The sequence below is a fragment of the Prionailurus bengalensis genome, chromosome D2 (assembly GCF_016509475.1).
Source record: "Prionailurus bengalensis isolate Pbe53 chromosome D2, Fcat_Pben_1.1_paternal_pri, whole genome shotgun sequence".
Lineage (NCBI taxonomy): Eukaryota > Metazoa > Chordata > Mammalia > Carnivora > Felidae > Prionailurus > Prionailurus bengalensis.
The window spans coordinates 81711026-81734195 of record NC_057351.1 but is presented as its reverse complement, the minus strand read 5'-3'; the positions used below and the strand labels follow the sequence as shown (position 1 = coordinate 81734195).

At 46.6% G+C, this 23170-nt stretch overlaps 1 protein-coding gene across 2 annotated transcripts in view; it reads left to right on the top strand.

Annotated features, from left to right (window-relative positions):
- The window catches only part of CD2H10orf90 (chromosome D2 C10orf90 homolog), a 220767-nt gene that overhangs the window by 1522 nt on the left and 196075 nt on the right, over positions 1-23170 (top strand). The window lies entirely within an intron of this gene.

The following is a 23170-nucleotide window of genomic DNA, read 5'->3' as shown; positions in this document are numbered from 1 at the left end:
TTGGAGTTTAGAATGTCAAAGTGAGACAGACCCATCGCTCTGAGACATAATTGCATTCCGAAGCTAGTATAAGCCACGAGCGGTTATCTTTTCAGAAAGTAAACACGCATGAAATCTGACAGCTCTTTATTGTACATGGAATACATCACGAATGCCATTGTAATTGACTCCTATAGAGCTTACTTACCTCTTTTGATAAACGCAGTATGCAAATTACTAATGTTTTACCAAACGGTAGCCTTTCTGAATGTTGATGCTGTTGTTAGGAAGGCCTGCCCATGAATGCTGGCAAACACCCCTGATCTTTTGTTCCCCACCCTGGGCTTCCTTATTCCAGGGCAACGCGAGAACCTGTTCTGCAGGGTGAAAGGCTGGCTTCTTCCAGTTCCAGCCCTGGGATTGTGAATTTCCATGTTCACAACAGAGATATAAAGGCCACAGAAATAATGGTGTTAATTAAATTCGGTAATAGTTGTTCATTAGTTCATCGCCCAATCAACCAGAGCAAAAGGTGTGCAATTAGCATATAATTGAAAGAAACCAGAGATATTATTATTCACAAGTAATTAATCGGATGGGGACAGAATTTTATCATTGTATAATTTTCATTGAGGTTATTTTTCGGTCCTCCAGAGAGAGGAAAACTTGTTGAATTATATCCTCATGCATTTTACAGAAGTGTTCCTGGCTCTAGTTTAAACCGTAAATGACAAAGAGCAACTCTTGTGTCCCTATTTTCTTATGCATAGAACTTCATTTATTCCTATAGCAACGCTGAAGGTAACAATGTGGAAAAGTACATCTTTGCAGGAGATTGTAGAACGCTTTAAGTATACTGACAGTCACAGCCGCCACTTTTTTGTGGCCCCAACAACCCCTGCCTTCCCCTCCTGCAACTACCAGGGACAGCCAACAGTTGGAAGTTGTGGGCCCACTGCTCGGGAGTAACCTGGAGTCTGAAATCTTACATTAAACTCAGTCTGAGACCTTCCCACAGCCAGCAGGCTGTTCAGCTGGGTGGTCCTCACTGTGTCTAGAATGATTTGGGAAGCGGTCTGGGCAGGGCCCTCTTTGTTCAAGGGCAGGCCAAGTTTGAAAACCAACATAGGATCCATGCCTCCTGCCCTTCTTACTTCCGAGATCTGCTCTGTTAGAAGCAAACATTTCACGATTTAAAATATTCCATATCCATTGAACTATTCATATTATTCCCACTAGGGCATGTCAATATCATTTAGTTTAGGAGATCCAGGAAGAAGTCAACTTCCTTGCTCAATTTCCAAGCTGAACTGGTGAGAGAGCCCAATTTACAGCCTCTGGGCCCTGTCAGACTTGGCCCCAGTCACCCATTCGTTCTCTCTTGCCAACTCCAAGGCCATCAGTTAATCTGCCTGGACTGTGACCATAAAGTACCTCGTGGGGGCGGGGGGAGATGAACAGGGTCACTAAAATGAGCTCTCCATGCACAAAGGTACACTAGGTTAAGGAAACTAGCTGCTTCTCCAGTAAAAATGAGTTTTGGAAATTTTGTTTCTGCAAAAACCTTGTGGATTTCAAGTCCCTCCCGTGATGACTCACGAATCTGCTGGAGCTGAGTTTAACATCCGAAACTGGCATTTCCTTAAAACCGTGGCCTTGGTCTTGGCTGTGTTAATGCTTGGAGACGCTGCCTCTCCTCCGAGATAAGCGGTGAATCAGCCTAGCTCTGTCCCAGCGATGGTCTAGCCACTCATCCCCTTACTTAATCTGCCTTGTAATAGGAACGAACACCCGATCCGTTGTCCGAAAGGTAACTAGGGTGCGAAGCAGATGGCAGTGAGGGTGCTGGAGATCCTGGTTTGCAAAGCCTTGGTCCCTGCTGACTCCAGAATGCCCCAAACTATTAAAAACACAGAGGGTCCTTCTCTCCCTGCTTAGATACCTGGTAAGTTTCAGACATAAAAATAGCCAGAACTCAGTAATTTGAGCTCTGGTTGCTGTCAGTGTGGCAGGCACGGCCACATTCTGACTGAGAGTCCTTGCAAAAGCAGAGCATGGATGGTTTCCACTTGATTCGGGAAGGGAACCATATGGAATTCGGAGATGTGCTTGTATCTTCTAATTGGTTGTGGAGAACTTTCTGATGACAGACACACGCTGGGGCATCCAAGCCAAGTCTCATCCTGTAAATGTATTTCTTACATTTAATCATTAGAGGAGCCAGAGAAAGTTTCCGTATTTGGTAATCGCCTTTTGGCCATACTTTTCAAGATTTTCCCAAACCTCTATTATTTTTATCTTCCTACTTATCTTTTTTTTTTTTTTTTTGGGTTTGGCAGTGATGCTCAATTCTGGCCGCATATAAGAATCATGGCAAACTGATTTTTTTGTATGCAAAAACTGCCCACATTTGATGTCTACATTTTGATGAGTTGGGGCATACATTTACACCCATGACGCCATTACCACAATCAAGGTAATAGACATATCCATCACCTCGAAATATTTCCTTGTGTTCTTCTGCATGTTAATTTTTGTTTGTTGTTTTTTGTTGGTAAGAATACTTAACGTGAGATCTGTTCTTTTACCACGAAGCGTGTAATGCCATGCCGTTAACCACGGGCGTAGCGTGGCATGGCAGAGTTCTGCACTTACTCATCTGGACGGACCGTCCAGCATAACTGGAGCTTTCTACCCTCTCAGCCAGCCTCTCCGTTGCCCCTTCCTCAGCCCCTGGCAACCACAATCCTGTTTTTTTGTTTCTGTGAGTTTGACTAGTTTAGATGCCTCATGTGGGTGGAATCATGTAGCATTTGTCCTTCTGTGACGGGCCTATTTCAGCATAATGTCTTCGAGTTTCATCCATGTTGTCACAAATGGTAGGATTGTCTTCATTTTTTACGCCTGAATAATATTCCATTGCATGTAGATACCACATATTTTTATCCGTTCATCTGTCAATAGACGTTTGGGTTATTTTTTTATGGTGAACTTTTAAAATTTTAATTTAATTTAATTTTATCTATCTATCTCTATCTATCTATCTATCTATCTATCTATCTATCTATCTATCTATCTTCAAGTTAACATACAGTGTAATATTGGTTCAGGAGTAGAAGCCAGTGATTCATCTCTTACATACAACACCCAGTGCTCATCCCAACAAGTGCCCTTCTCCATGCCCACCCCCCATTTAGCCCATCACCCCAACCAACTCCCTCCATCAACCCCCGGTTTGTTCTCTGTACTTAAGAGTCTCTTATAGTTTGCCTCCCTCTCAGTTTTTATCTTATTTTTCCTTCCCCTGTGTTCATCTGTTTTGTTTTTTAAATTCCACAAATGAATGAAATCATATGTGAGTTGTCTTTCTCCAACTGACTTATTTCACTTAGCATAACACACTCGAGTTTCATCCACGTTGTTGCAAATGGCGAGATTTTATTCTTTTTGATCGCTGAGTAATAGTCCATTGTGTGTACATACCACGTCTTCTTTAGCTTATCTTTTTGGTAAACTTTAAGAAACTACATATGTCTATAGCCCAGCCAAGGCCATTGTGACCCAGCGCAGGTGTCTGACCTTGTTGTATTCCTTTAAAGAGCATTGAACTTTGCTCTGGCATGAGGTCAAGTTACTTGAAAACGGTCAGATCCTTTTGAGGCTTACTTTCAGCAGACTTTAGTCTAAAGTATTGGTCCTCAGTCAGTAATGATTTTCCCCTGGGTGATATTTGGTAAAGTCTAGAGATGCTTTGGTTTGGACAGCTTCGGGCAGATGCTACGGGTACCTTCTGGGTAGAGCCCAGGGATGCTGCTGAATGTACTACAGCATCCAGGACAGTCTTCTGCCAACACCAACGGGAATTGCCCGGCCCTGGTCTATGGCTAATTTAGCCCCACTGTCAAGGACTCTACATAATGCCCTGTGTATGCGACATCTTTCCACCAGGGCCAGTAGGAATGTGAACTGTTTCCAGCTCTGGGATAAGTCCTGGAAGTGTCTGACCTACTACTTCCTGGTAATTCTTTTTCTGGGATTCGTGAAGTTTTCCCTCAAGCATGCGAAGACCGGTATTCGGCCAAAGGCTAGGGGGACCCATTGCTAGTTGTCAGAACTCTTCTTTCCTTGCAGGTCACTCCTTTTCAGTATTTAGCCCCCCAATTCTGGCTGCCTCAGCTTCTCTGAGTCCTGATCTCTGCCTCCTCCACTCAGTGAGGCTCCTGGGCTCTCTTAAGTTTCCCCTTTCTGCTCTGCAGCCTGGAAGCTTCCTCTGGGTGGGGACAGTCGTAGGCTCCCTGCTCTCACGTCCCCTCCACCCAGGATTGCAGACCCCCATTGCTTTGTATCCAGTGTCTGAATGCTGTTGCCTCATAGCCTTTGTCTGTTTACTCCATCGTGGCTGGAAGCAGAGTCTCCCTGGGTGGTTTTGGTGTCCCACTGGCTTTGAGAAATGCCACTCTGGGCTTTGCTGAATGTTTTCCAGTGGTTGGGGTGAGCCCGTAGGTCATAGGAGATGAAAATACTCAAGTTTTCGGTGCCTGGGCTTCAAGATCACTTTCTTTAGGGAATGAAGCAGTCAGCGAGATAAGACAGGAAGTAAAACAAACATTCCCTTTCTTCTCACAGTTATCAGAGGGGGCAAAATGATTTACCTTTTCCCAACCAAGCTGGAGAGGTGTAGACAGACTGGAGTCTTCAGAATCTCATTTTTCTTCCTGTAGTCCTGGCCTCCACATGAGATTTTTGCCAGATTAATCTGCTGGTGGCTCTGGCTATAGTGAAGGCACTGAGCTCTTCATGTAAAAAGGGTTGAGAAAAGGCCATTTGACAAAGGACAATAAACTTTTTGTGTATATTTATTTTTGAGAGAGAGAGAACGAGAGAGAGAGAGAGAGACCGCAAGCAGGGGAGGGGCAGAGAGAGAGGGAGACACAGAATCCGAAGCAGGCTCCAGGCTCCAGGCTCCGAGCTGTCCGCACAGAGCCTGACGTGGGGCTCCAACTCATGAACCGCGAGATCATGACCTGAGCCGATGTTGGATGCTTAACTGACTGAGCCACCCAGGCGCCCCAGGACAATAAACATTTCAATTAGCTCTGCCACCCCATCGACAGATCAGGACCCCCTGCCTCATCTCCGGGACCCGCTTCCTGCCTGAGCGCATCCTTGGTGCTCCTCCCGGAAGCCTCAACGACTCACCTCCACTGACAGTGGCTGGTAGTCTCCGTTCAAATGCAGGAAGAGGGAAATGATGAAGCGACCACCCTTGGGTCTCAGTGCTGCCTACCCTTCCAGCCCCTCCCTGCATATGTCAATGGGAGGCTGGACGTCAGAGGGCAAGGTTCTTGGGAGGTACAAGGGGTCCGAGGGCTGAAATCAGTTTTGTTGCATCAGGAAGCACATGTGCTGATGAGGTCTCCAAACTAGCTGCGCTCTGAATGTTTTGTTGTCGGTGATGTGCAGCTGGATCCAGAACACCTGCAGTCTCTTGAGATCTGACACTGTTGTGGCCAACGTCCTTCAGGAAATGGGGCATGGGTGGGGCCCCACGTCCACGTCTCAGCCAAAGCAAAGGCGGGCTGATGGAAGATGAACGGGGTGGTGTGGCTAAGTGTGAGGGCGTTGGGTTGAGTCTTTCTGGGGTCTTGCTAGATGAGTGACCTTGGAAATTTTGTTGACATCTTTGAGCCTTGGTTTCCCCATCTATGTTCGTGGAACCATGAGGAGATCTACCTCCTAGGTTTGCTGTAGGGATTACAAGAGGTTATATAAAGGGCTAAGCCTCCGGTCTAGCAGAGAGGCAGCATTCCATACAAGCGAGTTGTGGCTGCTCAAGTTCCAACATGCCTTTTTCTGCCATCCCCAACCCTGCGCCAAGGCCACGGCACCAAGATATGGCCCCTGGGACCAACCTAACTGTAACCGGTGCTTTGAGGATGCTGCTCCTGCCAAGCAGTCCTGTTTACATTGGGGTGAATACCCGCAATCCTTCTTCCCTACGCTCAGAGTGCCAGGTGACAGGGACTTGGGACCTTCTGTGCTCTTGGCTCAGGGTACCCTCCACTCCCCCAAGCAACTCAGACATCAGTCAGCAAATTGACCCTGAGCTGAATGTACAGTTTCTACTCAGAGCCCACCTAGTTCTGTGGTCAGCTGCAAATTCCCCCTTTGACCAGAGACTACTGAGAATGTGGGTCCATACACATCTGCTTCCTGCCCGATCGAGCCGGGGCTGAGGCAAGAAGGATTAACAGGGCATTTTCCATGTAAGTTGCACCCTCCCTTAGAAGATCTGCAAGGCGGGAAAGGAGTTTGCCATCCCAGGAAGGACTGAATGGCCTTCACATTTTAGTGTCCCCCAGGATCCTCAGGAGAATGTTCCAGGAAGGTATATCCCTGGGCTCTGGGAACGGTGGGGTCCAGAAACGCCTCTGTTTTTAACATGAAATCCAGGTGATTCCAATTCAGGTCTAAAATTGTGATCTGGAATGTCCAGACTGTTATTTTCTAACTGCATGAACCAAGGAAACAACCAAGAAGTCCAAGGGACTCGCCTGTGTTGAGAAGGCAGGAGCGAAGGGGCACGGAGTGGGGGAGGGGAGGCACGGTCCGAGAGGAGAGCGGCTGGGCCGCTGTGTGCCAGGATCACCGAGAGACAGAGATGGAACAAAAGGGGCCGTTGTTTGGTCCCTGAATTGCCTCATTGATCCTCAACCACAGCTGTGTAAGGCACATGAGCCCTGTTTTTCCAAAGAGAAAGTTCTGTGAGCCCTGATAGCTGATGCAGGCTGCGCGGGGACACAGAGGCGGAAGGAGGGTCCACCTCAGTTATGTCCCACTCTGAGGTTGTGCTTCCGGCGTGGTGTTGGGGAGTGGGGATAGGGGGGAGCTGCGCTTGTCCCGACAGCAGAGGGTGGGAGCCCAGGGGTCTTCAGGGTTGACCGTGGACAAAACCAACTGTGCTGGGATTGGGCAGTAAGAGGCAGTTATACACCTCTCCCTCTGCTATAGGAGTCTTCCCCTCCTACAGCTCTTCGCCAAGCACTTTCTTCTGGTCCTTCGGTCCCTCACGGGTGCTCACTCCTCTCTGTGCTGTCCCATGTCAGGTCCCTTTCCGGTGGGTTAAGAGGAAATATTGGGCTGATCTGCTTTAAAAAATATTTATCGAGGACCTACTCTGTGCCAGGAGCTGTGCTAGGTGCTGGTGACACAGTGGTCCAGAAGGCAGGTTTCCTGCCCATGCTGGTGAGGGAGGCAGCCACCCCAGTGAGTGCTGAGTCAGGGTGTCTACACTGAGCTGTGGGTCCGGAGAACTCAGCAAGGATGCACAGGGAAGGAGACATTTGGGCATGTTCTTCACGGAAGGTTGGGCGTCTCCTATGACCGGTAGGGAGAGTGAGAATGTGGGGCACGGGTGGAGAAGACATTTCAGGCTGAAAGATGGGCAGTTCCTGGATAGTGGCACAGGAGGACCACACCTAAGCAGAGCCCAGTGGTCTAGAATTGCAGCTAGAATTTGCAGGGCACAGTTCCTGAGAGGAGGGAGCCAGGCAGAGAAAGAGGTTCAGAAGTTGGGGAAGTTGGGTCTGTGGCTAAAAACTAACCTGTGCTGTGAGAAATCATGAGGCCAGACAAAGAACAGCTCACAAGGAAAGAACAGCTACTGGGAAGCTAGAAGATGAACGCTTCTTGGAGCTCACTCAGGGCAATGGATCATTAAGTTCCTCACCATCCAGTATGGAGAGACCTCACGGAGCACAGGGTAAATTCGGTAGAGATCCTAAAAGGGTCAGGCCTTGGAAGTATGCCAAATTAGCCCCGGAGTAAAGGCTAGTCTAGATCCATCCTATAACAGTGTTAGAAGCACTTCTTGAGCTCCTCCACGAGCAGTCTAAGTGCCTGCCAGAACAAAGTTCAGCACTCTTTAAAGGATTATGACAAAATTCAGCAAGTGATAATATAACACTAAAAATATCTAGCATCCAGACAAAGCTTACTAGACACTCAAAGGAGCAGGGGAGCATGATACGTAACCAGGAGACATCGTGATTCATAGAAACATTTATAAATGACAGAGGTGATGGAATAAACAGGCAAGGATTTTTTAAAAAGCTGTTATAAGACTGTTGTTTTCCCTTTATTTTTATTTATTTTTTTACTTGAGAGATAGAGAGAGAGAGAGAGAGAGAGAGAGAGAGAGAGAGAGAGAATAAGAGAGAGCATGAGCTGGGGAGAGGGACACAGGGAGAGAGAGAATCCCAAGCAGGCTCCACGCTCAGTGAGGAGACCGATGTGGGGTTCAATCATGGTCTGTTGTTTTGCTTTTAAATTCAGGGGTTTATGGAAACATGTCACATCATGGGGAGAAAAATAGATGATAAAAAATGAACCAAACAGAACTTATGGGGAGAGAAATAGATGGTAAAAAATGAACCAAACAGAACTTATGGGAGAGAAATAGATGATTAAAAATGAACCAAACAGAACTTATAGAGAAGAAAATGAGTGGAGAGAAGGAGGGAGTGAGGAAGGGAGGGAGGGAGAGAGAAAGAGAGAGAACAGAGCCTGAGTGACCTACAGGATAACATCCATATCAAGAGATCCAACACACATACAATTAGAATCTCAGAGTGGGGAGGGGGTGAGAGCAGGAAAATGATTTGGAGAAATAGTGGCTGAAAATTTTCCAATTTTAACGGGACGCATGTCAACACATTGCTTGTCAGGTATACGTATTAGCAGAGGCCAGATCATCAAGATTGGCCCGTGCCTTGATAAATATTATATATTTCATTGTTTCCCAGTGGTGGTCACAGCATTATCAATCAGGGTTCTCCAGTGCAAGGGGTGTGTTTGTTTCCTTGTGGTCATCACGTGTAATTAACTGAGGCAGTTTGCTTATTTACTTATGGGTGAGATCATGTCAACTTAGTGTAGGATCGCTTCAGCTCCGATGGGCTATCAGGAAAGGGAAAAACTATCTGGCAGATGCTATCTGTATTATTTTTGCTATTCCTGCAAAACAAATGATCACACAAGTGGCTTAAAATGACACCTATTTATTATTTCACAGTTTTGTCGATCAGATGTGCTGGGGTGGGTTGGCCAGCCCCTCCACCGAGGTCTTTCTAGGCTGAGTCAAGATGTCACACGAGGCTGTGATCTCATCTGTGGCTCGGAGGCCTCTTCCAATATCACTGATTCTTGTCAGATTTCAGTTCCCTGTGGTGGTAGGGCTGAGTCCCCATTTTCTTGGTGGCTGTCAGCTGGCACTCTCAGCTCCTGGAAACTGTCCTCAGGTCCTTGCCACGTGGCTCCAGCCACAGGCAGTTCGCAACATGTTTGCTTTCTCGTGGATACAAGGACAATCTGCTGCTTTGAATCTCTCCGACTGCTTTTAGAGACGCACCTGATTAGGTCAGGCCCACCTGGTATAATCTCCCTTTTGATTAACTCAACGTCAACTGATCAGCAACCTTAATTCTACCTGCAAAGCCCTTTGTGCCATATAATATAACTTCACTGTGGAAGTGAGAACCCATTGTGATCACGGACTCCACTCACCCTGAAAGGAAAGAGAATGTGTGGGACGTGTGTGGGAATCTTGGGGGCTGTCTTAGCAGTCTGGCTACACTATATTTTAAATGTTTGTAGCTGTGGAGAAAAGGAAATTGAAGGAAGCCTTGGAATTGAAGGCACATAGGTTGGAGCCTCTGTCTAGGAGGAGGTCCACGAGGGAAGGTGTCTCTGATCTGCTCTGGGTCAGCCCTGTGTCCCCAGCACCAGGTCACGTAGAACATTGTGGGACACCTGTGTGACTGAATGGGCACAAGGGTGAATGGATAAACAAAAATGCAGGAGGTGCGTTTGAGATGAAAAGCTGGGGCCAGAGTAGGTGACAGTTGAGGGCTTTGTGCATGCAAGGGTCTTTCTCTGATGCAGAAAATCTCCTTTGTTGGGCTCCTTACAGATGGGCTCATTTTGCAGAGACCGACAGACCTCGGCTTTAGGTAGCCCGAGTGAAGGTCCAAAGTGGAGGTCCTTTGTTTCATCACCCTTGTCCAAATAGAGAAATTCTTTTTCTCTCGGGGGTTCTAATTCATCTCCTTCTCCATCCAGAACGGACTTTAAGACAGCTCCAAAAATAAGTACCTTGGAAAGCATGTAGAATTTAGGGATAATAATTTGCCGGAGGAACAAATAGGGCTGAAGACAGATGGGGGAATGATTTCCTTCAAGCAGACAACAGATCGCTTGCCGTTTTCTGTTGAAGACAAGAAGCATCTTCCCAGCCAAGCAGCCTGCCTCCAGCGGCGAGTGGGTTAGTGCTAAGCGGCTGCTCTCTGATGGGGGTCAGATGCCTCTGATCCAGCCCTCTGGTCACAGAAAGTTCACGACACCCATCATTTTAGCTACAAATGTGCTCAACTCCTCACTAATGAGTTCTGGCCACTGCTGGCTTCTCAGCCCTTGGTTCTGGGATACAAGTGGAGGACACCTGTTATAGGGGGTGGTACGTGGGCCACGTGTGCTGAAGGGAAGGGGTCTCGGTTGATGGATGTGCAAAGAGGGGCCTAGGAGCAAATGGAAACAAAAATATGAAGACTTTGCATGAAATAGTTCCATGGTATATGGCCAGTCTCTCAGGTGTGACTATGTACTCTGTGGGGGCCACGGTAAAATGAACACATGGTCCTCATGTTAGAACAGCGGGGGAAATAGGGTGCAAAAGTATGTCTGTTTCCTTCCTTCCATTGTCTCTCTCTTGATTCTCCCTGATGGTTTTTCACGTGCTTTTGAATGTTGGCGTAAGTGAAGAAAAATTAAGATTTTAAATTATTTCCATGAATTTTAATGTTCATCTTTATATGGCCTGATGCCATTTTTATCTCTCTCTCTCTCTCTTTTTTAAAGTTTATTATTTTGAGAGACACAGAGACAGCAAGCGTAGGGGAGGGGCAGAGAGAGAGGGAGAGAGAGAATCCCAAGCAGGCTCTGTGCTGTCAGCCCAGAACCCGATGCGGGGCTCGAGCTTATGGAACCACTGAGATCATGACCTGAGCCAAAACCAAGAGTTGGACGCCTAACTGAGTGAGCCACCCAGTTGTCCCTGCCTAATGCCATTTCTTTTTTTAAAAATTTTTTTTTCAACGTTTATTTATTTTTGGGACAGAGAGAGACAGAGCACGAACGGGGGAGGGGCAGAGAGCGAGGGAGACACAGAATCGGAAACAGGCTCCAGGCTCTGAGCCATCCGCCCAGAGCCCGACGCGGGGCTCGAACCCACGGACTGCGAGATCGTGACCTGGCTGAAGTCGGACGCTCAACCGACGGCGCCACCCAGGCGCCCCTCTAATGCCATTTCTAACACAAATAGAAAAGCCCTTCACTCATATGTGGAATCACTGAAATGACACGGTTTTTATTGTGTTAATTTCATACCTGCACGTATGTATCTATCTCACGTTCACTAGAACAATGGAAACACTGCAAAAATCAACTCAAATTTTTGTCTCATTCTGTGATATAATCTCACTCAACCAACACTCCTCCAGTTGTCTGCTGAGTGAGGAGGGGCTGAGAGAAAAGGGACATATCGGAGCCCTGTCTCTCCCTCTCCTTGGGAGCCATCATCTCCAGCATAAGCAGGTGGCTAACGCGGGGACGTAACATGAGTAAGAAAGGATATGATGCAGGGGCGCCTCGGTGGCTCAGTCAGTTAAGCGTCTGACTTTGGCTCAGGTCATGATCTCGTGGTTTGTGGGTTTGAGCCCCACATGGGGCTCTCTGCTGTCAGTGCAGAGCCCGCTTTGGATCTTCTGTCTCTCTCTCTCTCTCTCTCTCTCTCTGTCCCTTTCCTGCTAGTTCTCTCTCTGGTTCAAAAATAAATAAACATTAAAAAAAAAAAGGATATGATAAGGTTGCCTGGTCATTCGTGTTTCCCAGAAACCCACTGCCTTCTTTCCACATTTGGAGAATGCAGGGGGAAGCGTGGCCTCTTGGGGCGGTCAGCTGAACTTCCATGCATGGTAGGGTCACCAGAGTTTTTTTTTTTTAATATGAAATTTATTGTCAAATTGGTTTCCATACAACACCCAGGGCTCATCCCAACAGGTGCCCTCCTCAATGCCTATCACCCACTTTCCCCTCCCTCCCACCCCCCCCATCAACCCTCAGTTTAGTCTCAGTTTTTAAGAGTCTCTTATGGTTTGGCTCCCTCCCTCTCTAACCTTCTTTTTTTCCCCTTCCCCTCCCCCATGTCTTCTGTTAAGTTCCTCAGGATCCACATAAGAGTGAAAACATATGGTATCTCTCTTTCTCTGCCTGACTTAGTTCACTTAGCATAATACCCTCCAGGTCCCTCCACGTTGCTACAAATGGCGAGATTTCCTTCTTTCTCATTGCCGAGTAGTATTCCATTGTGTATATAAACCACAACTTCTTTATCCAGTCGTCAGTTGATGGACTCTTTAGGCTCTTTCCATGATTTGGCTATTGTTGACAGTGCTGCTATAAACATTGGGGTACAAGTGCCCTATGCATCAGCACTCCTGTATCCCTTGGATAAATTCCTAGCAGTGCTATTGCTGGGTCATAGGGTAGGTCTATTTTTAATTTTCTGAGGAACCTCCACACTGCTTTCCAGAGCGGCTGCACCAATTTGCATTCCCACCAACAGTGCAAGAGGGTTCCCGTTTCTCCACATCCTCACCAGCATCTATAGTCTCCTGATTTTTCACTTTAGCCACTCAGACCGGAGTGAGGGGGGTCACCAGAGTTTTGTGCGTGAGGGACGCCCGAGTGCCATCTGTGCCCGGGGCAGCAAGGAAATCAGGAAACACACACCTTTGACTTGTCTTCTGCTCCTGCGTGTGCTCCCCCCGTCCCTTGGGATTTCATTTACAAAACACAAGTTCAAGACAAAATTATTTAAAAACTCAAGGTGTCGATACCAGAGCACTGGCTACAGAGGACAAAGCCCGATAAATTGGACTTCATCAAACATGAAAAACTTGTGTACATGAAAGGACATCATCAACACAGCGAGAGGCAGCCCTGCCTTCGACACGGATGGGCCTGGGCGATGTTCCGCTAAGTGAAATAAGCCAGCCGCCAAAGGACAAGTATCAATGGACTTCCCTTTCACGAGGTACCCGCAATAGTTACATTCGCCGAGACAGAAAGTGGACGGCTGTCTGCCAGGGCCGTGGGGAGGGGAGAGTGGGAAATCACTGTTTAGCGGCATGGAGTTTCAGTTTGTGGGGATGAAAAAAAAAAGTTCTGGAGAGACAGACAGTGGTGATGATCGCAGAGCCTGATGAATGTACTTAGTTCTGCTGAACTAGGCGCTTGCTATGCTATGTATATCTTACCACAATTAAAAGAAATTCAAGATGGTGACATCAAAGCCACATGTGGCCCTTCTGAGTGTAGGTCCCCGTGCCCGCTGCCTGGGTCTCACGCCTGTGAAGCTGCCCCTGCCCTAACTTGTATTTATAAATGCATTAAGATGATTCTCTGTCACTAGATGAGATCTCTGAGGTCAGGGTCCCTGTCTTTTTCTCTCACTCTGTGTTGAGTTGAAACTCTAAGCTAAATTGGAGGTTATTCATGATACTTAAAAAAAAATTCAGCCTTATGTACAATTTGCATACATTAATATTCATACATTCTATACGTGTACAGTTCATTTTGTTTTGACAAATGCATCCAGTCATGTATCCAGCACCAAATCATGATGGAGGGCACGTCCACGACCCAGAAATTTCCCTCGTGCCCTTTGCACTTAACACCTTCCCCCAGCTCCACCCTGGGCAACCACTGATCTGCTTTCTGCCACTTTACTTTTGCTGAGTCTGGTACGTCTGTAACTGAAATCAGTCAGCGTGTGTGTGTGTGTCCGTAATAAGTTTCCATTACAACTTTTGGCATCTTCATTAAATGGATGATATTCTCTTGGGGCAGCAGGGAGGTGAGGGCTGAGGCCCTGACTCAGGTAAATGTAGATTTTTTTTTATCCTGACTGCCATTTCTTAATTCTGACTTTGCATGAACTCTTACCTGCTCCAGGATTCCTTCCTAGACAAAATGAAGTTGATAATAGTCCCTTCATCTGGTGCCTTTGTGGGGGTGGAATAAAGCGGTATACGAAAAGTGCTGAGGGCACAGATTGGCTCATCGAGATGGCTCAGTAACGCTTCGTTGTTTATCTTACGATTATTGGTGCCATCATTAAGCAGAATTCTAAGAATGGCGTTTCCTCACCCCTAGAATGGCAGTGGTACCTTTCTTCTGCTGTTGCCATGGAGATCCCACAACGCCCATGAAGCATTGAGCGTGGCGCCTGGCACTTGATAAGCACTCTGTTGTGTATTATTATGGTTCTTGTTGTTGTTGTTGTTATTATTCTGTTCTCCAGCCGTCGAGGACCCTAGTTTGCTATTCCTCACTAAGTAAAAGTCATCATCTTCTCTAATTCTGAGAAGGCATGAAAGGGCTCCATTTAGACTGCTTGCTGCCAGTCTAGGTGGGAAAAACAAAAAACAAAAAACCCAACCACAGAAAGCAGCCACTAGTGTGAGATAGTGAGGCTTTTCTCCCAAGGGCCCCGGGAGAGGGCAGGGGGGGAGTTCCGTGTGAACAGGTGAGCCAAAGAACAGGAAATACCCTAGTCTTTTTTTTTTTTTTTGTCTCTGTTCTTTTGAAAGAAGAAAAACGAGCAATGGAGTTAAAAGCTGTAGGGTTGAGTGGGAGATTGAATCCTCAGAACTTTCTGAGATGTTCCGCCGTTGGGGTGACTCCATTGTATTCGATTCTGAAGTACTTGGGATCGTCCAGGACTCTAATTGAGGGAAAGTAGACAATGACAGTAAACAATTGCTGGGGAGAGAAGTTTCCACCTGGTACGAGAAATGGATTCAGTTTCTGGAATCTTCCGCTCCCATTTATAGTGAAGAGGAATTGTTGCAAACGATAGGAAACATAATAGAACATGCTGAAAGGAATACTTAAGGAATCAGGGGAAATCTACCTCTTTGATATACAAAATAGTTCGGCTAAATTTGACTTTGTAACTGGGTAATTAACATCCCCGTATGACGGTGTCAGTTTCCCCCCACGCCTGATGTTTGCATGGAAATCTCCAGCCAAGTGCTTCGTCATTGCTGTTCTCATTTATCCCTGCAAACAGACAGGGTCTGCAGTCACCATGGTGGGAAAACAGAGTGTGAAATCTCTGTAGACCACTTCTCATCAGGCAGCCAGGAGAGGCTGCCTTCCTCTGTGAGTCTCACAAGAAGAGGAATGATTGAAATCATGCTTCCCCCTTACATCCTGATTTGCCTCCTTTTCAAACCAGAACCCTGCCAGGCTCCACCCTTAACAAAAGTGAAGGAGAAGCAAGGAGAGACCGAGGCATCTCCGTTCAGCTCCTAACAAGGGAACCATCCCGCCATTTGCAATCAGATAAGGGATATTATCTCCATAATCAAAGGCAATTGAGAATCTAAATGAAAAATCTAATGCTTTTCATGCTGATTTATTTTAGATTAGAAAAAGTTAAACCAGATGTAAACATGAAGAGATGAAGCCTGAAGAAGGAATCTTGGCAGACTGGTAAATCTCCGTTTTGAGTCATTAGAGGTACAGGGTTGCGTTCGCCAGAAAATACACTGTTGATCCAGAAACTGCTCTGACATTAATTATTGTTGCAGAAGAGAATTCGGAAGATTGAATGCGAACATGCGATTCTGGCAAAGATCAATCACGGACCCAGATTAACCACGGAGAGTGTATCCGAGCGCCCAAATAGGTTGCGTTAACCCCTCGTCAGTCCGTGCTGGAATCCTCCTTGAGATGCAACTCCAGCCTTCTGGCGAGACCTCTGACATCCCCAGGAGAAGACCCTGGATGCTGAAAAGAAATGGCTTTCTCTTTTTTTGGACTCTGACAATGCCTGCCATCATCGTAAGGAGAAGACGCAGCCAAAAAATCCACCCTTGGTCTTTGATCCATAGGATATAAGTGGATTTGGAATCTCCCCTCTGTTTTCTCTGTAAACCACACGCATGTGTTCAGAAGAGGCAGAGTGGAGAGGTTCTGGAGGCAGGGAGGGTTTGCGTAGGCCTAGGAGTTCCCAGATGTTTGCGCTCTCTCTTCTCTACTTTTGCTGGGTTCCTCTTTTACTTGCTCAGTGCTTTACAAAGCACCCCCCCCCCCGCCACACACGTGTGTGTGCACATGCACAAACATGCACACAGACACGGTAATATGGCGGATGCCGAGAACACCATGTTCCAGTTGGAGAGGGTCCTGGCTCTGGCATTTAGTAGCTCTGTGACCTAGAGCAAATTACTAGATCTCTCCGTGCCCCAGCGTCCGTGTCCATCAAATGCAGAGATACTGCCTGTCTTGTGGGGACTGGACGAGGGGGGTATACGGAAAACCCAATCCCAGGGACTGGTAAGCTTATTAAATGTCTGTCGCACCGATCCGCGATTCTCCATCCAGAACTCTTGGGGCCAAATGCGATTCAATGATGATTTCTTTTTTTTTTTTTTTTTTTTAATTTTTTTTCAACATTTTTAATTTATTTTTGGGACAGAGAGAGACAGAGCATGAACGGGGGAGGGGCAGAGAGAGAGGGAGACACAGAATCGGAAACAGGCTTCAGGCTCCGAGCCATCAGCCCAGAGCCTGACGCGGGGCTCGAACTCACGGACCGCGAGATGGTGACCTGGCTGATGTCGGACGCTTAACCGACTGTGCCACCCAGGCGCCCCGCAACGATGATTTCTTAATTTTATTTCAGGAAAGTAATACTTTACAACATTTCTAGTGGGATCTGAGGTAGCACCCTGTAATTAAGCTCACTGATGTTTTTGTAATAAAACGTATGAATATTCACACTAAATGGAATAAATTAATATTATAAATAGCCTCAGGTTAGTTGAGGTAAGGTTTGCCTGTCAGGTTCATTTCCTACAAACTCAGAGGAAAGAAAAAACTCTCAAATTTCAGAGCTTTTATGGATTTTAGAATTGCAGATAAGGGATTATGGATCCAGGGTGAGCACTCAGGTATCTTGAAGGGAGAGTCGGTAAACAACAAACCCGGCAAAAACAACAGCGTATGTGCTCGTCAGGGCCCAACTCTCACGGCAGGGACTTGGGAGGTCAAGTGTGGTTTGTGAAGCGTTCAGTCTTCTCCAAATGGGCAGTTCTAGTATTATCGTCCCCACGATGTTCAGCTCTCGCTGGTTCACAGCTCCTGGCTGCCGAGTGGAGTCCACAGATGATTTTCTCGTCCGTGTTGTCAGTGGCCTAGCTGGTGGCAGGCTTGACCACAGAGTTCCTGCCGGTAGCGTGGCTGGTAAGGCGGGGTGGACCCCGTGAGGTAGCCCGTGGTGAGATGGTGTGGATGGTGTGCCAGACTGGGGTCAGGAGGGCTGGTACCGGTGCCGGAGGCCCATGGTTTTGTCCACGGGCACTTATGTCTCTCTCTGGACCTTTGTTTCTTTCTAAGCTAAGAACTGTATGTGTTCCAGACACCTCTCGGGCTTTAGAAGACGGAAATGATGGAGTGTGTATGAGAGAATTTTGCAAACCGGAGCGTTTCCTAGGATTGTGAGATGTCATGTTTCTTTGAATGTCCTTGATCCTAATCACAGTTTTCCATCTTCAAGGACTACTCTTTTTATTTTTTGATTGATTTACTTTTTTATTTTAGAGAAAGAGAGGTTGTGAGCAGGAGAGGGGGCAGAGGGAGAGGGAGAGAATCCCAAGTAGGCTTCACGCTCGGCACGGAGCCCAAAGCGGGGCCCAACCCCAGGACCCTGGGATCGTGACCCGAGTTGAAATCAAGAGTCGGACGCTCAACCGACTGAGCCACCCGGGCACCCCTCAATAAGTGATCTTAATCGCCTCGATTCCAGTCTGGGCTCCTTTACATGTTTCACTAGGTTTGTGTGATTTGGGGAAAGTTACTTCACCTCTCTGTGCCTCAGTGTCCCTCCCTGTAAAATGGAAATATTAAATCTCTTTCTCCCACAGAGTCGTCGTAGGATCCAGCGAGGTAATTGCCTGCATGCAGTGAGGCCTCAGTGGTAGCTCCTTGTGTGATCCCAGGCTTGAACCAGACCCAGGAGCCTCTGGGAACAGAGCTGGAAGACAGGGTCTGAGTCTAAGCCCCATTGTATGGCTTAGGTCAGTTACTGTCACCACTCAGTGAATAGCATACTAATGGCTTCAGAGACCTAAGAGAGACAAAGGTTTGGAAGGGCTGAGGCAGGAGCCACCTGATGATCACAAAAGAAATAGCTGGGGGCCGATCAGTGTCTCCCAGTGGGTGGTAAATCCCAAGAACTTCAAGAGTACCTTTTGTTTATTAGGGAATGCATTTTTGCATGTGGAAGGAGGGCCACATGTATTGATTTGCATATGCTTTTTCCGTTCTTTCTTTCCATAATTCCGTAACTCCCATAAATCCTAGTGGACACCCACCAAGGTCATGTGGTGCATTAACATCCAGCACGTGCGTTTACTCATGTGATTTCATAGCCCTTCACCCACCCGGTCATTCAGCACATGTTTTCAAAGACATCTTGTGGGCCCAGTGTGGTTCTGAGGGTCGCTGTCAAAGCAACGAGCAAAGAACTTGCTATGTGCCACTCACGTTTTAGGGGGAAAACAAATCAATAAATATGTGTCAAACCCGACAAACAAGGATTAGAAAGAAACTACCTCAAAAGCATAAAAGCTGTGTCTGAAAACTTACCATGAGCATCATACTTGCTGGTGAAAGAGAGTTTTTCCTCTAAAGTTGGGAACAAGACAGCGGTGACTGCTTTTCCCGTCTCTGTTCAACATAGCGGTACAAGTCCTGGCCAGACCAGCTAGGCACGAAGAAGAAATAAAAGGTATCCAAACTGTAAAGGAAGAAGTGAAGTCATGTCTGTTTGTAGATGATATGATCTGGTGTGTAGAAAACCCTAAAGGTCCCACAAACAACCTGTTAGAACTAATAAATGAACTCCGCAAAATAGCAGGATAAAAAGGCAATGCACAAAAGTCAGTTGTGTTTCTATACGCTAACAGCAAACAATCTGAAAAGTGTATTATGAAAACAATTTATAATAGCATCAAAAAGAATAAAATACTTGGGAATTAACCAAGGAGGTGAAAGACGTGCACAACGAAAACTAATTAAATTAAAGGAAAATAAAGAAGACGTAAACAAATGGAAACATACCCCATATTCACGGCTCAAAAAACTTAGTGTTAGGATATCAATACCATCCAAAACGATCTATGGGGTCAATGCAATCCCAGTGAAAATCCCAATGACTTCTTTTTTTCAGAAATTAAAAAAAAAAATTCTAAAATTCATATGTAATCTCAAGGGATCCCAAATATCCAAAACAATCTGGAAAAAGAAGAACAAGGTGAAGATTCAGACTTCCTGACTTGCAAACATACTACAGAGCTACAGTAATCAAAGCAGTGTGGTATTCGCATAAAGACAAATATTTAGACCAGTGAACTAGAATAAGCCCTCTCATATATGTCACGTGACTTTTTTCAAGGGTGCTAAAACCAATCAATGGGGAAAGGATAGTCTTGTCAACAAACGATGCTGGGTTTGGCACCATAAAAAAAGGGGGGGGGGTGCACTGGATATCCATGTGCCGAGGAATTAAGTTGGATCCTTGTCCACTACCATATTCAAAAATTAACTCTCATGAATCAAAGACCTAAATGTAAGACCTAAAACTCCAGAACTCATTGGAGAATACCCAGGGCAAAAGCTTCATGATGGTGAATTTAGCAATGACTTCTTGGATATGACACCAAAGAGACAGGCAACAAAAGAAAAAATAGGTAAGCTGGAACTAATGAAAATTTAAAAAAAATTGTGCACCAACACCAAAAGACCATCCCAACAGAGAGAAAAGGCAGCCCGCAGAGTTGAAGGAAATATTTGCAAGTAGTATCTGCTAAGGGATTAGTAACTAGAATATACAGAGAATCAAAGCTTAAGAACAACAACAAAAAAAGGCAAAGGACTTGAAGAAACATTTCTTCAAAGAAGACGTACAATAAGCATGTGAAAAGATATTCGACATCACGCATCAGTAGGGAACTGTGAATAAACTACAGTGAGATGCTGCCTCACATCCGTTGGGATGGCTACTATACAAAAAAACCCCACAAAATAAAAAGGGTTGGTGAGGATGTGGAAAAATGGACACACTTGTACACTGTTGGTGGAAATGCAAAATGGTAAATCCTCTGAGGAAAACAGTGTAGTGCTTCTCCAAAAAATTGAAAGTAGACTTGCCACGTGGTCCAGCCATCCATCCACCAATTCAATTATTTGGTGTAATTGAATAATTGAAATAATTGAATAATAATTCCAATCATTGAAAGCAGGAGGCCAAAGAGATAGATATTCGTGCAATCATTTCATAGCAACATTATTCACGATAGCTAAAACGTGGGAGCAACTGACCTGTGTCCCTCGAAGGATGAATGGATAGGCAACATGTGGCATACCCACGCACTAGAATCTTTGGTCTTCAAAAGGAAGGAAATTCTGACACGGGCTGCAATGGGGATGGCCCTAGAGAATACTGTGCTAAGGGAAATAAGCCAGTCACAAAAAGACAAATACTGCATGATTCCACTTACACGAAATACTGAGAGTAGTCAAAATCACGGAGATAGAAAATAGAATGATGGTTGCCACGGGCTGGGGGAAGATGGGAAGGGAGGAAGTTTTCAGTTTTGCAAGATGACAAGAATTACGGAGGGCAGTGCTGATGGTTACACAACATGATGCATGTGCTGAACACCACCTACCACATGCTTGAAAATGGTCACGTTGATAAGTTTTATGTTAAGTATATTTTATTCCAGTAAGAAAATTAAAATTAAAAAAGAAATCCGCATCCCACACTAGGCTTGGTGAAACGGAGTTGTACAACGTTGCATCGCATACGGGCAGCAACAGGTTCCAGCCCGTGAGTAAAGGCTGCAGAGGTAAGGCTCTAATCAAACACGTACACAGGTCTGTGCTTTAACACATAACTGAACATTAAGCACTCGCTCTCCTTGTTCAGAAATCACCAGAGCTTCCCCGTCACCTAGGAAATAATATCCACATTAGCATAGCATTCAAGGCTGCCCATGATCCTCTGTGATAGTCTGTAGCTGTGGAGACGGTAACTTGGACCACGAACATGGTTATAATGTTAATGGATGTATTAACACATGTGCTCTGACCTCCAGAGCTAGTCCCTGGCGTTGGATATTGCAGAACCCTCCGATGTTTTGCCATTATGAACCATGCTGCAAACATGTCTCTGTGAATATAGCTTTAGTTGTATTTTGGATGAGTTAAAAACCCAAGGATTGTATCAAGCTGGGGAGGGACATGACCAGATTTGCTTTCTGGGAACATTGGCTGGCGATGAGGTGGGGTCCAGGGGCTGCGGGGCTGAGGATGAGGAGGGCTGCTGTGGGCTCGGCAAGTAGAGCGGGGGCTTCCACTAAGGTGGTGGGGAGAGGCGGATATTTAGGAAGCGTAACCAACAGGGGTTGTTGATAGACACAGCCGCTGGGGCTGGCCCCGGGGTGGCCGCTGGATCGCACAGTGACAAGCTTCAGAGGCACAGATCACAGTGGTTCAGTCTGGATTGTGGTAAACAGAGGGCTGATGGGAGGTGAGGAAATGGGACAGAGAGAGCGTGGCCATCTCCTCCAAGAAGGTTTGCGGCAAGTGATGAGGTGAAGGGAGGAAGGTAATGTGTGTGTGGGGGGCAGGTTTTTGGTTTTGTTTGTAAGAAAGGTTTGGACTTAGCAATGTGAGGAAGGCAGAGGTGAAGACTGAGGACAGAGCAGGGACCTTGAGGAGACAGGAGAGTAGATACCAAAGGGCACTGTGCGTAATTTACCCTGGAGAAGAGGCTTTGCTTTCATTCATTCATTCATTCATTCATTCATTCCATCCTTTTTTCCCCAGTAAATATTTATTGAAAGCCTCCTCTATGTCTGGCCCCATACTAGCAGCTAGGAATATATTGGCAAGCAAGGCAAAATAATTTTCTTCTCAGAGCAGTTAGACTCTAGGGGAGGAGCAGCCATCACCTGTAGATTCACACGAGTCCCTGTGGATTTATAATTCAAAGTGAGTGTGCTGAAAAGTAGTGCTTCTGTAAGAGCTTATAAATCAGAAACCTGGTTTTGAGGCCGGCATCTGCAGGGACACTCCCACGAACGGGTCATGTGAGCCAAGATCCAGAGGAGGACCAAAGAAACAACATGCTCTGTGGGTGAAACAGCATGTGCAAAGGCCCTGCGGTGGGGAAGAGAATTTGTGTTCAAGGGCATGAGAGGAGCTCATACAGAGGATGTGGCCTGGAGAGAGGCGTCTGGGGATGCCACAGAGCAGACCACACAGGGCTTTCTTGACGCTTTGTTCTCAGGGCAAGGAAAAGTGTTGCTGTTCTATAGAAAGGAAGTACAGTGAGCAACCAGCAGCAAGTTGAGTCACAGCCAAGCCTTCCCAGGATGTCCCTATCGGATTGAGACCTGGGTCGACGATAGAGATTCCCGAGTCACCACTGGGAATTCTCGGACCCGTAGTGCCCAGAGCCTGTTCGTGATGGTTCCAGGCTTTGAAGAAGCAGGCGGCTCTGGAGCCTACTCGGCCTGCCATTCGCTGCCAAATGCTGGGACCCGAGAGAGAGGGGAACGGTCCCGTGTCCAGAGCAGTGCACTTGGGTGTTTGTTATTTCGCCGTGGGGCTGGGGCTCTCGACTAGGACGGCCCAGGGTGCGGGGAGGGATCAGTTGGGTCAGAATGACTCCTGTGCTGTCATGTCCCAGGTTAATTATCTGGCTACATTTGGTGGAATTACTTTGGAAAGCAGGCGGAAATATCTTTCTTGGAAGAGTCACACAAGACAACAGCCCAGGAAACGGGAAGCTGAGAATCCTTGTTCGGCCGGCTCCCTGCACGTCTGCGCCCCCTTCCCACCCCCAAGGCAGGTTCCAGACCCCCCTGCTTGGTTGTATTTGGAGCGGCAGGGAGGTAGCTTGCTCCTTCTGCGGAATTTGGGATTTAAATGATGTCCCATGCCCGTGTCTCATGTTGCTGCACTTTTTTCTTCCTTCCTGAAAAGCTTTCGTGTC